Source organism: Oryctolagus cuniculus, chromosome 1 (genome assembly GCF_964237555.1).
Source record: "Oryctolagus cuniculus chromosome 1, mOryCun1.1, whole genome shotgun sequence".
In the NCBI taxonomy this organism is placed as follows: Eukaryota; Metazoa; Chordata; class Mammalia; order Lagomorpha; family Leporidae; genus Oryctolagus; species Oryctolagus cuniculus.
The window spans coordinates 150,638,019-150,655,393 of NC_091432.1; the positions used below are offsets into that span (position 1 = coordinate 150,638,019).

At 40.6% G+C, this 17,375-nt stretch overlaps 1 long non-coding RNA gene across 1 annotated transcript in view; it reads left to right on the forward strand.

Moving 5' to 3' along the window:
• LOC127491296 (uncharacterized) overlaps positions 1–17,375 on the forward strand; it is a 103,183-nt gene that overhangs the window by 75,268 nt on the left and 10,540 nt on the right. The window lies entirely within an intron of this gene.

Genomic DNA, 17,375 nt, shown 5'->3' on the forward strand with positions numbered 1-17,375 from the left:
GTTGAAAGTGGGATATTGGGCCGGCGCCGCGGCTCACTAGGCTAATCCTCTGCCTTGCGTTGCCAGCACCCCGGGTTCTAGTCCCGGTCGGGGTGCTAGATTCTGTCCCAGTTGCTCCTCTTCCAGTCCAGCTCTCTGCTGTGGCCAGGGAGTGCAGTGGAGGATGGCCCAAGTGCTTGGGCCCTGCACCCGCATGGGAGACCAGGAGGAAGCACCTGGCTCCTGCCTTCGGATCTGCGCAGCGCAGGCCGTAGCGGCCATTTTGGGGTGAACCAATGGAAAGGAAGACCTTTCTCTCTGTCTCTCTCTCTCGCTGTCTAACTCTGCCTGTCAAAAAAAAAAAAGTGGGGTATTGAAGTCCCCCATTAGATCTATCAACATTTCTTTTAAATAGCCAGGTGCCCTGCAATTAGGTGCATATACATTTATCATAGTTACATCTTATTGTTAAATTGATCCCTTAAGTCATTGCATAGTGCCCTTCTTTGTCTCTTTTAACAGTTTTTGTGCTGAAGTATATTCTGTCTGATATTAGGATGGCTACACCAGCTCTTTTTGGTTTCTGTTAGCATGGAATATCTTTTTCCATCCTTTCACTTTCAGTCTTGGTGAGATGTGTTTCTTCTAAGCAGCAAATAGATTTTGTTTGTTTGTTTGTTTGTTTTCATTCATCCAGTTCTGTATCTTTTAACTGAGAGTTGAGGCCATTCACATTCAAGGTGATTATTGATAAGCAACAACTTGGCCCTGCAGGATGCCTTTGCAGGATGATTGGGGAGAGAGAAACATGCCCTCACTTTGTTTTTTTCTCCTCTGTTTGGCAGGTACACTATTCCCCATAGAGCTGCAAGCCAGATTCCCTCTAAGCTCTTCCTGCAGCTTTTTCACCAGTGGCTTCAGCTGCTTTGCAGTCTGATCTCACCTTGCTGTCCAACCCTGGTATGGAGGCTCTCTGCTGGTGGGGTCCTAAGTTGTGTGCATCTCTGCCCTCCATGTGGGTTCACTGTGTTCTTCCAATTTACACAGAGTTTCTTTTGCTTTTTTTCTCCCTAACTCTTCTCTAAGACCACACTCTTTCCACTTCTTTTAAACTATTTTCTCCTAGACTCAAGCAAGAATCTCCCTCCCTACTCCACCATCTTAATTCAATCTCTTGGGGCTGTTTTACAAATGATTGATCCAAGCCAATAATGATAATTTCATTTTCCTCTGCAATGCAAAGATGTGGTCACATGACCCAGCTTTCACAAAGGGGTCTGATGTGGGGCTTTTGAGAGACATATGACAGAAGAGGTTGATAGAGTGGGAGAATTTGTGGAAAAGTCTTTCCTCTCTTCTTGCTGGGGATGGTATTGTGACAACAGTGCACTTAGAACCATTGTAGAAATCCTTGGACTGTGTGGTATCAAGCATAAGTAAAGAAAAATAATGTGCTGAGAATGACAGAAAAGAAGGATGTGTAGAGTCTGAGTTGCTGACAATACTTAATTTCAGAAAGGACTATAGGACCTCTACATTCAGATTTCTTGTTAAGTGTTCTGTGTCCTTACAGTCTACTGAGATTCCTTGTACTCAAAGCTAAATATAGCTTGTAATCTTCTTTCTAATGAACTTGAGTGACAACATATTACCTCTCAATCTTTACCCAAACAAGTTCATCTACTTTATGATTTCTCAGTATTCTATAGGAAGGAATCTATGAATTATACCCTGTAGGCCAAAGCTGGCCTATTTTTGGATGGTCTGTGAGTTTAAATGCTTTTCACATTTTTCAATGATTAAAATAAAAATCTAAAGATGAATAATGTTTTATGATACATGAGAATGTTATAAAGCTCAAATGTCAGACTCTATAAATAAGGTTGTATTTGAATTCAGTCATGCCTATTTATTTCCATATTATGTATGGCTGCTTTCATGCAGAATTGAGTATTTGAGCAGAACAGGTGTACTACAAAGTCTTCACTATTTATTCTCTGCACTTTTGCAGAAAAAATTTGATGAACCCTGTTCTGTCACATGAATCCCCATTGCTGTTGGTATGACCTTGACTGTATTTTATACTCTTTTCTCTCCACATTCTTGACCATATGGTTTCCTCCACTGCCATTATTGTTCCTCTATTCTCTCTAAATCTTTCACACTTGGTTGTTGCTATATTGAGTTTATAGAACACTTTCATAAACATTGGTTCATCTGATCCATGCAAAAATTCTATTCTTAGGAAGAACAAAAATTATTTTTCTTTAAAAGGAAGAATAGCTTGATGATAGTCAAATGTCCCAGATTTTGTTTAGTGGCTGTGTGACTTTGATAAGTCATTTAATTTTTCTGAGCCTTAGATTTTCATCTGCTAAATGTTGATGCAATTCTTAACACATACCATGCTAAACTATTATGTGTTTAGTTCAAGTTCCTGTGGTAGAAATAGTTAAGGCTAGAATTGGAGTTCAGTTGCAATCTCTGTCTATATATGAGTTCATAGTTGGCTCTGAGAAACACAGCTTTAAGAAAACAAATACCTATTCAAAGTTAAATAGGAAAGTATCTCAGAATCGCCATTTATTAGACTGGATCTGGTAAAGTGTTGGGAAGCTACTTGATATTCTAGAAAAAGAGTATTCTAAGAAAAAGGGGGGGGGCAAAGAGGAGGAAGAAGAGGGAGAAAGAGAGAGAAATACGTAATGTCCTCTTTTAATCAGACCATGCAAGCCTCAGATAAATCAATCAATGATTTTTTAGTTAGTGAGTTTCAAAATGCTATGCATGCAAGGCCCTCCAAGACTTCCAAAATTCTTTCTTACATGGTTATTTTAGTTTAAAATATAGAAAAAATAAAAAAGCTGACTCTTTCACTGAACTCCTTGGCCCTGAAACCTCTTTTTTCTTGCCCAAACTACTTCGCTGTCAGCCGCTGGCTCTCTCCTAACTCCCACAGCATATTTTGAAATTGCATATTTCAATCACCTATACGTGCTAACTGAAGCTGAGTAATGAGTGTCTGGAAGGTTTGCACAAGGTTATTAAAAGTTTCTTAATCTGCCACCAACTTCTCTTTTAATATTGTTTGTAGATTTCCTAAAGCACAGAAATGAATTCCCTTGACCCTCTTACTCATTAACTTGGAGAGTGTGGCAGAAAATCAAAGGTACAAGGCTGTTAGGGTATTTGGTCCCTTTTAATAACCTCATGACTGTAGCACTGAAAAGATAAGGCTATCACTGCTGTTGATCAAAAAGACAAGAAAAGGCAGCTACAGCAACAGATACATCATTATGCAAATAGTGGTTTGAAACCATTGCCTCTCAATTCATTTTCCTGATAGTATCTTTTAATTAGGGGGCATTTTAATAAAAAAATGAGATACAGAAAATGGCAGCTTTAGAATGTCTTTATATGAAGCATTCTGTGTTGACAGTATAATGGAGGTGACAAAAGACTCATTTGAAAGCTGTGTGAGTATAGGAAGTTTGGAGTTTTTACTTAGATATTTCTATTGTATGAAGAAAATAGAAAAAAGTGAATTTTAAAGCAAAAGAACAAGATTGGTTCTTAAATTTCAAGTTGTGTAAGTCATTTAATTTCTTTGAGATTCAGAGTCCTTGTTTGTAAATTGAAAATAATACCACCACAAATAAAAATACTCTCTATTTTTCTTAAATATCTCTATGTGCTTTATTTATTTATTTTTATTTGAAAGGCAGAGTGATACACACACACATACATACACACACACAAATCTTCCATCCACTGGTTCACTCCCCCAGTTCCTGCAAGAGCTGGGGCAGTCCAGGTCAAAGTCAGGATTTAAGAAGTCCATCCAGATCTCCTGCCTAGATGGCAAGGGTTCAAGTACTTGAGCCATCATCCACTGCCTCCAAGGAACATTAGCAGGAAACTGGAGCAGAAGTGAAAGCAGAACTTGGTCCTAGGCACTCCAATATGGGATGCAGGTATCCCAAGCAGTGTTTAACCAGCAGTCCCACAACACCTTCCCCTTTATTTGAGAATGCGAGAGAGGTGAGAGAGAGAAACAGAGACAGAGAGAGTTCCCCTCTTCTGATTTACTTCCCAAATGCTTGCAACAGCCAGGGCTGGGCCAAAGCTGCAACCGGGAGCCAGGAACACATGCAGGTCTCCTACATGGGTGTCGGGGCATAATTACTTGAGCCATCGCCACTGTCTCCCAGGATCTGCCTTATCAAGGAGCTTGAATGAGGATCTGCAGCCGGGTGTCAAACCCCCATGCTCTGATGAGACATGGGCTTCCTAACTGGTATCATAACCACCAGGCCAAATGCCTACCATCCTACAGGTACTTTGAGTAATTCGATTCTTTGAATGATATTTTAAGCTATTAACTTCACTTTACAGATGAGGAAAATGAAACTTAGGTTTAGCTGTTGTGTCCAGAATGATATGAGGGAGCTTCAGAAAGCTCATAGAAAATGTGCTTTATTTTAAATTTCATTTTCTGGGGCAAGTGCCGTGGCTTACTTGGTTAATCCTCCGCCTGTGGCACTGGCATCCCATATGGGCACCGGTTCTAGTCCTGGCTGCTCCTCTTCCAGTCTAGCTCTCTGCTGTGGCCCGGGAAGGCAGTGGAGGATAGCCCAAGTGCTTGGGCCCCTGCACCCACGTGGGAGACCAGGAAGAAGCACCTGGCTCCTGGCTTCGGATTGGCACAGTTCCAGCCGTAGCAGCCATTTGGGGGGTAAACCAATGGGAGGAAGACCTTTCTTTCTGTCTCTCTCTCTCTCACTGTCTATAACTCTACCTGTCAAATAAAAAATTTTTTTCCACAACTTTGTCAAGTTCCCTCACAGGATCAGTAAGCGCTGGAATTCAGATGGAACCACTGAACCTGTAAAACAGCTTTGGCGAGGGTCTGGTGACATAATTTGTAGTATGCTTTTCCAAACTGAAATGGCTGAGCTGTCCACCCTTTTCCAAAGAACCCTCCAGAGGGTTTTGCCTACAATGGTGGAAGAGAAACGGGATTAAAAAGTATGTTCAAAACACATTCAGAGTTTGAGAAGTGAGGGAAGGAAGGTCTGTGTGTTCTTTTAAATGTGTGAGTAACAAAGAATAAATAGAACATGTCCTTTGGTTTGTTTAGTTTTCAAATCATTCCAGTGCAATTTGCAGTAAAAACTGCTTTCATTTTTAAGTGATCAAAGCAATGCATGATCCAATCAGGTCAACGACTGCAACAAGCCAGAACAATGCAAACAAGCCAAAGCTCCCTGTTTACGAAAGATGTCCACAGGAGATAATACTGTGCCTGTCCTAGGATATTTAAAGAAAATAAATACAAACACAGGAAAGCAGCTTGAGAATGACTCTGAGGCAGGCAAATACCTAAAATGCGCCACCGCCATTTACTGCCTTCGTTTTAATTGTACCTGGGAGGAGTAGTTGAAATTTACTATTCCTTTTTTTTTTTTTCCATGCTTTCCTTGGAATTTCTCTTCCTTTCCCCTAAAGGGCAGTTTACCGCTGAGGAACTCATTTTCTTTGAGTCATAGTCCTGGCCCTGGGAGGAAACTGCTGCATATTCACAAATGCCCTGGCTTCTCCGGCGTCCATCTGGGTGTCAGCAGGGCAATAGGACTCAGCCAAAAGGTTAAGGAGGCCCCCAGGAGCTCAGCTGTAAGCACTTTGTTTCTTAGTCACACCAAAACCCATTGCTTGCTGCCCCAGAACAAGTGGGATGGCCCCAGGGTGTGTGTTTGCCAAGCATAAACAAGGCTTCCCTGTGAAGAACAAAAGGACAATTTAACTTTTAGGAAGCTGTTTTATATAGATTTTTTTTTTTCTTATTTATTTGAGAAACATAGAGGAACAGAAAGCGAGGAGAGACAGACAGATGGACAGACAGAGCGCCCAAATGTCAGCAGTGGCTAGGGCTGAGTATGGTGAAGGCCAGGAGCCAGGAATTCAGTCCAGGTCTCCCGTGTTGGTGGCAGGAATCCAAGCACTTGCACCATCCCTGCTGCCTCCGAGTAGGAGCGTTCGCAGGAAGCTGGAATCAGGAGCTGGAGGTTGAACCCAGGCACTGCTGTGTGGGCCACGAGCTTCCCACCCAGCAACTGAACCTAGACCAAAGTGCCTGTCCTGGAGTCTGCATCTTTTATTTGTACATCACATCTACTACTGTGTGTTTTTTATCTGTAAATATTTAATTTAAAATTTACCGGGGCTGGCACTGTGGCGCAGCGGGTTAATGCCCTGGCCTGAAGCGCCGGCATCCCATATGGGCGCTGGTTCAAGACCCGGCTGTTCCACTTCCAATCCCACTCTGTGCTATGGCCTGGGAAAGTAGTAGAAGATGGCCCAAGTCCTTGGGCCCCTGCACTCACATGGGAGACCTGGAAGAAGCTCCTGGCTTCGGATCGGCACAGCTGCAGCCCCGTTGTGGCCAAATGGGGAGTGAACCATTGGATGGAAGACCTCTCTCTCTCTCTCTCTCTTCCTCTCTTCTCTGTGTAACTTTGACTTTCAAATAAATAAATAGATTAAAAAAAATAAAATTTCCCCTGTAGATCCCATAAAAGAATCACTTTATGTGTGAATGTCCGGGTGAAGATGAGTAAGAGTTCCTGTCACTGACTCCCTCATTTGACTGTTGCGAAACCTTCCTGGAAGGGTTCACCTTTAGTACTCCAGAGCAGCAGGAGAGCACAATGGTTAGAGCCACAGGATCTGGACTCAGATCTGCATCTCAGTACTCCCACTTCCTACCAGCATCATGGCTTCCAGTAGGTTGTTGAAACTTGCAGGTCTCTCCTATGTAATGTGGGAGAACAAAGACTACATTACAAGCTGGTGGGAAGAGCAAATGAAATAGAACAGAGAACACAGCTAATACAGCTATGGGTTCTGCATCCATAGAGTCAATCAACCTTGGATCAGAAAAAAAGAAATATAAAAAAAAAAATTGTGTGTGTACTGAACAAGCACAGATGTTTTTCTTGTCATTCTCTAAGAAATACAGTGCAATAACTATTTACATAGCATTTGCATTGTTTTAGATATTATAGGTAACAGATAATTTGAAGGATATAGAAGTTGTGCATAAATTGTATGCAAGTACTGTATAATTTTATAGGAGAAACTTGTGTTTGTGAGAAGTCCTGGAACGAATCTCCCCTTAGATACCCAAGGGTATCTAAGAAAAATGCTAATCAATGGTAAGGATTAATATAGTTAGTTTTGTTTTTATTTTAGTGCTTATTATAAGATAACATTTGGTTAACATGGATCTTTCCAAAGCTTTGGCTAGGTAAGTGCCAAGATCATGACTTTATATGTGTTTCTTCTAAATTGGTTTATAGCATCAATTTACTCATGGTTGTCAGCATATCCAGTGATCATAGTAAATATTTTCAAATGCAACTAAAGTAGTTGAACAAATGAAATAAAGACAGGAGTCTAGAATGAATAATTTGGCAAGAGACTGGGTACTGTATAGGTATCCAGAATTGGGAAGAATTATTTTACTTAGGGAAAGAGTTCGTGTTGAGTCCAGACTTGATGTCCCTATTACTCAAGACTCTTTTCTGTTGTAAAATTTTAGTTTGTTTGTTCTAAGGGTGGTGGTGGTGGAATGTATTGCCTCGAGTAACTGAGAAATCCAAGCTTTAGGCATAACTGGATTGCAGAGATCCACTGATACCATCAGGACCTGGAGTCTTTCTCTTCATCTCTTGTCTTTCTCAAACTTCTGCATGTTGGTTTCTATTTCATGCATCTTATCTATGGCAGCTCAAGGCTATCCTTTTAATAGTACCAAGTCCAGCAAAATAAAAAACTTCTCTTTCTAGTTTGTTCCAACAAAATACCAGTATTGACTCGAGTTTGATAGAGACTTGTGCGCATTGCTGAAGCACTCACTGAGGCCCAGTGGAGTTCAGGTTGTCATGGGCCGTTTCATTGTCTCATGACTACGCTACAGCAAGGTATGGACTTAGCCCACATGGAGTAAGAGTGGAAGAAAGGTGATTTCTCAAGTAAATATAGGTTGTGTTGTAAAAGAGGCATTTTGGAGGACAAAAATGTTGCATGTCCACTCTAATGTCCAGGTTCAGGACAGGTATACTATTTTGTTTCCATTCATGACCATTGTTCCATTTTTGAAAAAATGAACGTTTTAATTTTCCTGCCTCATTAGGACCTTAGCCTTCCCAACTGTCAGACCTTTAGCATACACTGCTGCAACTGTCATAATTTCGACTGTTCACTAGCAGTGCTGGCTTGAGAAAGAAAGAGCCTTGCTTAGCCAGTCAGTAAACCCAGCTGGCCATTGAACACTCACGCCATTTTCATTACGTATAATGTTGGATCTTGAGAAATCTTACCCCCCTACCCAATTGTACTTTTCTGCCTATATTTCTTTCTTTCTTTCAAAGATTTATTTATTTTGAAATTCAGAGCTACAGAGGAAACACACACACACACGCACAGTGAGTGGCAGGGGCCCAAACACTTCAGCCTTCTTCTACTCTTTTCCCAGGCCATTAGCAGGGAGCTGGATTGGAAGTGTGGCAACCTGACTGGAACCAGCATCCCTATGGGATGCTGGCACTGCAGGCCATGGCTTAACCTGCTGTGCCACATGCTGAACCTCCATGCCAGTATTCCTCTGTAGAGCTGTATTAGTGAAAAAGTGAGGAAGTGAGAGACGAAAATAGGAAGGAAGGAAGTAGGAAGAGGGTTGGGAGAGGAAGAAAGACTATAAGACTCTTCTTCACTTACATTAGGTCCCGAAAATAGTCAAACTCATAGCAGAAAGTAGAACCGTCATTGCCAAGGAATGTGGGGAAGGGGAAACGGGAGTTGTTCAATGGATATAGAGCTACAGCTATGCAAGTTGAGTAAGTACTGGAGATCTGCTGCAAAACACTGTGGCTTTAGTTTACACTCTGGTGTTGTGCACTAGAAAATTTGTAAAGAGAGTAAATAATATGGTAAGGGTTTAACCTTCTCTGTTCCTGTACCCTCCCCCCACCAAAAAAAGGGAAGAGAGACACAAAGAGACTTTTGGAGGGGAGGGATACATTTATGATCTTGTTTATGGTAATGCTATGGTAGGTGAATGCATATGTTGCAACTTATCAAATTGTATCCATTAAATATGTTCTGGGTTTCTTTTTTCTGTGTATCAACTATACCTCAATAAAACTGTTAAAAAATAAAGAATAAGAGGTCTTGGACAATAATTAGAAGTTTTGGGAAAATAAATGTGTGTAATACTATTTGGCAGTAACTCAAGTAAATAATATAGAAAAGACCATCATAAACTCTATATGCAAACCAGGAAATTATACTCATGAAACTGTGCAGAAAAGTATGCTAGCAACTGCCAAAATTGCTACCTGAGCAAGATCTAGACTTCAAAGCAAAGCTAATCTGGTATGAAGTTATGTCCAAGAAATACGTGACTCTCAACAGGAATGCCTGTACTAAAAATATTTCTGAATTCACAAATTGGGAGATTCCTGAGATCTCAGTCTGTGTCCTCCATGAACGTCATGTGTCTACTCTAACTGCATATCATTATCATTTCATGTTCATTTATTTATTACTGGGTCTACCACACTGCTGTTATTTCTCCCTCACTTTTTTTTTAAATGTGCATTTTTTTTTAAGATTTATCTATTTATCTGAAAGTCAGAATTACACAGAGAGGAAGAGAAAAACACACTCCCCAAATGGCCTAAATGGCTGGGACTGGACCAGGTCAAATCAGGAATGCAGTAGCTTTTTCTGGGTCTCCCACATGCGTGCATGGGCCCAAGCCCTTGGGCCATCTTCAGTTTTTTTTCCCAGGTGTATTAACAGGGAGCCGGGACTCAAACCAGCGCCCATATGAGATGGTGGTGCCGCAGTAGATGGCTTTACCCACTATGCTACCACACCAATCCCTAAGTGTACTTTCTAATCAGGATTTAAAGCATTTCACAAGTTCATGTCAATTAAAACCCAATAAATTTTGAATCAGGAAGAAGTATAAAAGAGGGACCATATAATCCTGGTTGTCAACAATATATTGTTTAAGTCGGCAAATTACCATGAGGTTCACTGCTTCTAGCAACTTCTAAATAATCTGGAAACTACAACAAAAGGGAAGATTTTTTTTTCCTCCAAGAAAAGATATTGGTGTTTTCTTTAGGTTCGCCACCTGAGGGAAAATGAATTCCCATGGCATCCATTACCTTTTCGTTTTAATCTGCAAACCCCTAACACTCCAGTCTCTAGGCTTTCTCTTTGTTCTGGATGGATACAGTGTGGTTGGTAAAAATAATTATAATTTTACCTGTTTTTTTTCGGTGAGATATTAACTTTTAAAAGTGCTTTTGTGGGGCTGGCACTGTGATGTAGCGGGTAAAGCTGCCGCTTGCAGTGCTGGCATCCCATGTGGGCACCAGTTCGTGTCCCAGCTGATCCTCTTCCAATCCAGCTCTCTGCTATGGCCTGCGAAAGCAGTGGAAGATTGCCCAAGTGCTTGGTCCCCTGCACCGATGTGGAAGATCCGGAAGAGGCTCCTGGCTCCAGGCTTCAGAGCAGTGCAGCTCTGGCCATTGTGGACATCCGGGGAGTGAACCAGCAGATGGAAGACCTCTCTCTCTGCTTCTGCCTCTCTGTAAATCTGCCTTTCAAATAAATAAATAAATCCTTAAAAATAAAAATAAAAGTGCTTTTACATCTATTTGAGCTTATAAGCACCCAAGGAAGGGTATTGTTATCATTATTTTCTATATAAAGAAATTAAAACTCAGGGAGATCTCAGATTTTCCACAGAGGTCCTACAGTTAGCATAGGGCTTGTAGCTCCCAAGGGTGCTACTCCCTTTATTCCTTCAATCAGCATTTCCAAGTCCCTCAACAACTTCTGATGTGCCATGTTGAAGCTCTGTGGCAAATATGAATCATCTGTGTTTTAGGGCATTAGCTAAGTGCTATGCAGTGAGGCCCATGGTGAGGGGGTAAGGGATGAAATTGGGGCTGTCTTGAAAGACATTTTGTGGATATACGGTCATGGCTTAATCATTCCTTTATGCACTAATTATTCTCTGAGTATGTATCATGTGTCAGTTACTCTCTAGGTATCTCAAAACCACCACAATCTTTAGCCTCTTTATGACCAGTAGAAAATAGCCTTAGCCTGCTATCTGAGTATGCTATTGTTAGAAGAAGGTAGTTTGCCATGAAGCTCATGGAGTCCGTATTCTCACAGGGCATATTCATCAGGAGACTAGCAATATGCTGCTGATGTGAATTGGTTGATTTTCTCATTCATAACCAAATCTAAGAGAAGTAGTGACTGTCCACATATTATATCAACTCTTTGGAATGATACTCTATTTGTGGAAAGGCTATTTAACACACTGGTGGAGTGGTTGGAAAGTGAATTTGGCAATATATCAAAGGTCTTAAAATATGTGAATTTTTTTGCATTAATTTTGTTTTAACTTCCAAGAATTTATACGAAGGTAACAATTTTAAATATGGAAAAGTCTGCACATGATGTTAAATTCTCTGCTATTATAGAGAAAAATTTGCTATCATCTAGCTAGCCAATAGTCAGGAAATGGTTAAGTCTTTGTTTTCCCATATGTTCTCTGCGGAGCACCAATATTGTATGACAGTGGTGGTGAAAATGTTTCCATATTTAATTAAGTTTGAGAACAGGGCACACTAAGTATCCCTCAGTTGAGAGTAGTACAGGGGAATTGTTATAAAGTCCAACTAGGTGTACCTCAGATAAGACTAGACTCAAGTAATATATATTAATACTCTAAGGATTAAGTGTCAGATTAAATATAGTCTACTCAGAATTAATACATAGTCATTACATTTTATTTTTAAGACGTGTAATAACATAAGAATGCTGAAAATGTCATGTGAGGGAGAAAGGTAGGATAGAAAATTTGTATATAGACTCACATGTGAATAATTACAATTATGTAAAAATGCAAAGTAAAAAGACAAAAACAAAAGGGCAACAGGTGGACGTCAGTATTCTAATGCTAGTGATGGGTTATATTATGAACACTTTTGTTCTCACTTACTCAATTTTTCCATATTTGTATTAACATGGATAGATCACATTCTGTAGACTCAAGAATAAATGAAAGAAATGAAGTTATAATTAATACTTTGATCAAGCTCAAAATACGATTTGGTCATGTTAATAAAACCTAGTATGTGTAGTTAATAAACAAATCAGCAGACTAAAAACTTAAGTACCCCAATAGATGTGATTCATAATTTTCTTTATTCCTGGTTGAACATCAACTGATTTGAATAGATGAAGTTTAGGTATGATGTATACATAAGGCATAGTTAATAAGCTGTAAGTTGAGTAGTGTTTTATTCACCCTAATCCAAGGGGATTTATGCCTGTGTTTTATTTCCTCTCCCGCCCCAACTTCTTCTTCTCTTCTTTAACCATGTCTCCCGCCACTCCAGAACCAACAAGAACTTGTTATTAAATGCCCACACCATGGCATTCCTGCTAGAATCCACTTGATTGTACTTATGCAGTTCCTTGGAAATGTGCAGCCTTTGTTTTAACTTTGCACATGCTTACTACTTATAATAGAAAGAGACAGGAACCAAGATGTTTGCTTTTTTCTAGTGCGAGAAAATAAAACAAGAAGACAATCCAAAGAAAGACACAGAGAGATCATCAGTAGATAAACATTTGACAAGAGAAATGATAACCACTATTATGAGAAGCAAATGCAGCTTTTTTTTTTCTTGGCCATAGAACTTTAAAACAGTCTCTGAAAACATCCCGTTATCCCTCAGCTAGCAGACACACATCTTCCAATATTTGACAAATACCATCTTGAATCTTTCTTAGTGCAGGTGGTGCTAACTATGTCATGCTGTTACTCTCTTCTCAGTTAAAGTCACATTTCTTTTTCAAATTCCTTCTGCATTGCAGAAGAAAACCTTAGCAGATGGATTAGGGTAAAGGAAATGGTACATAATGAATCACATTTGAAACCCCGGCATGCAGATCAATATATAAACGTAGAGAGCGAGTCCTCCTTCTCTCTGCACTCGGTGAATTTGTTTCAGAGACGCAAGGGGGCCAGACTCCTGCTATGTGCAGGGAAAGCTTCTGTCTGCAGCTGTGCCTCTCTTCTTCAGAACGACTTCTGTCTGCCACTGCCATTATGGCAGGAATGCACTAGAATCCTGACCCAGCCTTCTGAGCAGTTGCAGATATCAAGGCGAGAATTCTTGTCTTCTAGAACTCTAGGAAAAACTTCAAGTGGAGTATTATTATTTGTTCCTAGCAATGGCAGTAGATGAGTTAAAGAGACTTGGCTAAAGTCACAGAACATATCCTCAGTCTCAAGCCAAACTGCAGAATGGAAATGGCTCATTTGACTGAAGTGAATTACACCAAAGCTTATTGTTACTTTTTTTTCCTGCTAAAAGTTTGCATCATGCACTCACTGCCTAATTTGTTCTTTCAGTTCACCTTTAGATGTGAGTTAGAAACTTTTCCTTGGTAAAACGGCATACAGGGTCAAGTCTGCAGGCATCTCAGTACCAGGGTTCCCAGCATCCTGTTGCCTGACCAGAATTTTGACTGATTGGATTTAAGCAATAGAAGAGATTGTCACTACAAAACCCTTGCGAGGTTTAACCTTTGCATTTCGGTGTTAATGGGACATCTGCTTAATGGGACGATTTGCAGAATCCTATGGCCTTCAATGTCAGCCAGTGGACTGTTGTTTTCATGCACCCACTGCTTGCTCTGTGCTTTATTCTTAGTCCAGCTGAGGGGGAAGGAAGTACCTACATGCATGGGGAAAAAGTGCTTCTAGTGCATTTTTAGTAAGAGACTAAAAAGAGAGTCCCAAGAATTGAATAGCATCTTCAGCTCTCTAATTTTTAGGTTTTGCAGTTAAATCAGTTGTTCTGTCTTTTCATTGAGATTACTTTTGTGTAGAAATTTGGCTTTGTGTGTCTGTGTGTGTTTTAGAAGAAACCTTCCTGGAAAGTTAGGGTATGGTTTCTGTCTATCTGCATCACACCAAATAATTTCCATTGTTAGGTATGTAAGGGCCCAGCTAAGTCAGAAGAGGGGCAGAAACTTGTCAGTTTCTTTCCATCAGAAGCTACCAAACAGGCAATCAAGTTGATGACGATGCACACAAGGAAAGTATTTGCAGTGACTAATAGTTTTGAAGAAACAATCTTCATGCCATAACAGATAAAACTGTGAGAAAACTATGGCTTCCAAGGTCAGTAGGAAGGCTGAAGCAAATTCTGGCTGCGGCTGGTATCAATAATGAACAGAAAGACTAAAATGTGTCCTGTGGTCAGGTTTTTGAATCAACATTTAAAGAGCTCTGGGGGAGGGGGTGGAGATAAAATATCCCATTAGAGAAGTGCCGCTGATGGAGCATATGTCTTTTTCATTCTCACCCCCAAACAAAATTTGAATATCAGAAAAATCCAGCGGCACACACATACACAGCAACTTACTACTACTTTTTTTTAGTATCCTCACAAAAATGCTATGAAAACGTGAAACAGAAGTGGATAGGTCCCATATAAACTTATCAGGCTTGTGGTCTCTATCTGCAAGCTATCACTAATCATTTCTTTGATTGTGTATCAACCATGTAGTTGAAAAATTAGCCTGCTCCCTACAGAGAGGCTGTTTACTCCATGGAAAGCAAATCTGAATGGCACTGAAAGAAGACAGGTTCCGGTAATCCAGCGCTGGTCTCTGGCCAAGACTGCTGAACATGGACACTCAGGCCGCTGCTTCCTTGCATGTCTGCATAAATGCTTCCTTTTTACATTTCAGATTCTTCAGCCTTTGTGCTGATCACATGTTGCAAACCAAATGGGAGCAATTGGGGAGAGGTCAGAAAGCAAACTGGCAGTAGTGACAGTGAATCTGAGACAATGCTTGGAGAGTGGGGAAAGTTTTGTAAATTCTAGTTGTCGGTGTTTTTAAAAGAACAATAATAAAATGTGTTTTCTCTCCAGGAAGTACTTTTCAGTGTGATCTGGGGTTGGGAGATGGAATGGAAGATAGGTAATGAGTACAGGAAGCCAATGGATAGCATTGCTGCAGCTGACAGTCACTCCTGGGGTGGTTTTGTTTCCATTGAAACTCAAATTCTAGAGGGTAAAGCATTGGTCCTATATAGCTGGCTCTTTGGGGGTAGAAAAGTACATATTTCTTTTTTCTTTCATTTGACAGAGTTAGACAGTGAGAGAGAGAGACAGAGAGAAAGGTCTTCCTTCCCTTGGTTCACTCCCCAAATGGCCGCCACAGCCGGGACTGTGCCGATCCAAAGCCAGGAGCCTGGTGCCTCCTCCTGGTCTCCCATGCAGGTGCAGGAACCCAAGCACCTGGGCCATCTCCACCGTCCTTCGGGGCCACAGCAGAGAGCTGGACTGGAAGAGGAGCAACCAGGTCTAGAACCCAGCACCCAAATGGGACGCTGGCGCCGAAGACGGAGGATTAACCAAGTGAGCCACGGCGCTGGCCCCAGGAAAGTACATATTTCATTCTACTTCAGTTTACCTTACTTAAGTACACTGTGACTTCACCAACCAAACGCTTGTTTATGCCACGGAGAATTTTTAATGAACGTGTGTAGAAAAGTATCAGGAAAAGTCCCCTAAAAGGGAGGTATGGGACATAAGACTTAAAAGAAAGGATTTTGAAGTCAGAAAATCCTGCAGTGGAGTCCTAGGGCCAAAACATTTACTGAAATTTTCTGAGACTTAATATTCTGAGTGGTACAATAGACCAGTACCTCCCTTGTGCACAAGAGAGAGGCAACATGATAAATCAAGTCCAGCTTTGTAGCATTTATCATTTCCTTGATGCCATTGCTCACACCCTGGCTCATGTCTGGCTACCAAGGCATCGCAGAATGCAGGAGTGGCAAGAGACGTGCACAACACCTCATCCTAGAGTGTTTCTCACAAACAGGCACAGTGGATGTGAACAATCTCATGATCATAGATAATGGCACAGAGTAGTATAGTGTTTAGGAAATTAGGGATTTTCGGTACTTATTACCTTTTTAGAATATAATTCATTTAATTAAAAGCGTATGTGCTGTTCCTTGATTTTTAAATAATGGCTACATTTAACAGTCAGCTCATGAAAAACCTGAAAAATTGGTGATCGAATTCCATGAGCCCAGAACAGGCTCCCGGACTCCTCTGGTTCTGGTGAATGAGAGTCGGCTGTCTTGCCGAGGAATCTGTTGTCAATGGGCGCATCACTGCCAGCTGCTCAGAAACGAGGCTTGTTAGGCCTGGTACACATATGTTAATACTTACACAATTAGCTTCTTCAGTTTAAAAACAACAATCTCTGTAATTCCCTCAGGCTGTACTTAAAATCCAAGGTCTGCCAAACCCTACCCAGATGCCAACAGCCAATAATTTATGATGGGATTAGGAACGAAAGTGAAGAAAGGTTACTTGTTAATTATGATTGCAAAGACCACACACACTATGAAAAGAAACATTATGTTCAAATGAAAGGATTTCCAGTTAGCCCTACTTGGTGATAAGCAGTCAGTCAGCTTTCCTCTGCTCTCTGCAGCTCCACCTAGGGGCTTCCTAGGTGCTGATTTCTAATCAAAAGTCCATCAGTGAAATGTCTTATCAGAAACCCTAGCAACTGTGCAGTTCTTGGGTACCAGCAGTTGACAAAGGCATTATAGTACCGTGTCATGCATGCTGTTAAAGAAATCCAGCCCTGGTGATAATGTGTATATTCATTCTGTATAAATGATTAAGTTCAAAAAACCATACAATGAATCATGGTAGCAAGGCCAGACTTGCTTTGATTAACTACACTGGTATAATGAAACCCAACAGAGCAATCACTGAAACATTTAGCTCCAAATGTAAATCTTCTTGAACTCTGAAAAAAAAAAAAAAAGCAATGTTAGGCAACAAGAGGTGGCGTATAATACAGCCATATTTCATATAATGAAAGAGGGAATGTTGAAAAGTTGTTATGCTGTGTTTGGCAAGAATGAGTCATTTTAAAAGTGTCAATCATGATAATCCAACATATTTTTAATCTAAAGGTCAATAGAAGCAGTTTCTAAGGTGGTACAGTAGTTATGCCAAATATGAAAGCAAGCAGTTATATGATGATTTCAAGTGTTAATACTATACCGTAATATGTCTTGGGGAATTAATCTCACCTCTAAATTGAAGAGCATGGATTCATCAAGGTGAGAGATTTTATTAAAAATGTACTGAAATAGCTGATGACACTGTCGTTCCACCCAAACTGCTCTGTGGAGTTCTTATGGTTTAGATGTGACTCAGTCGAGGTAGTGTGGTGTTCCCTGTGGT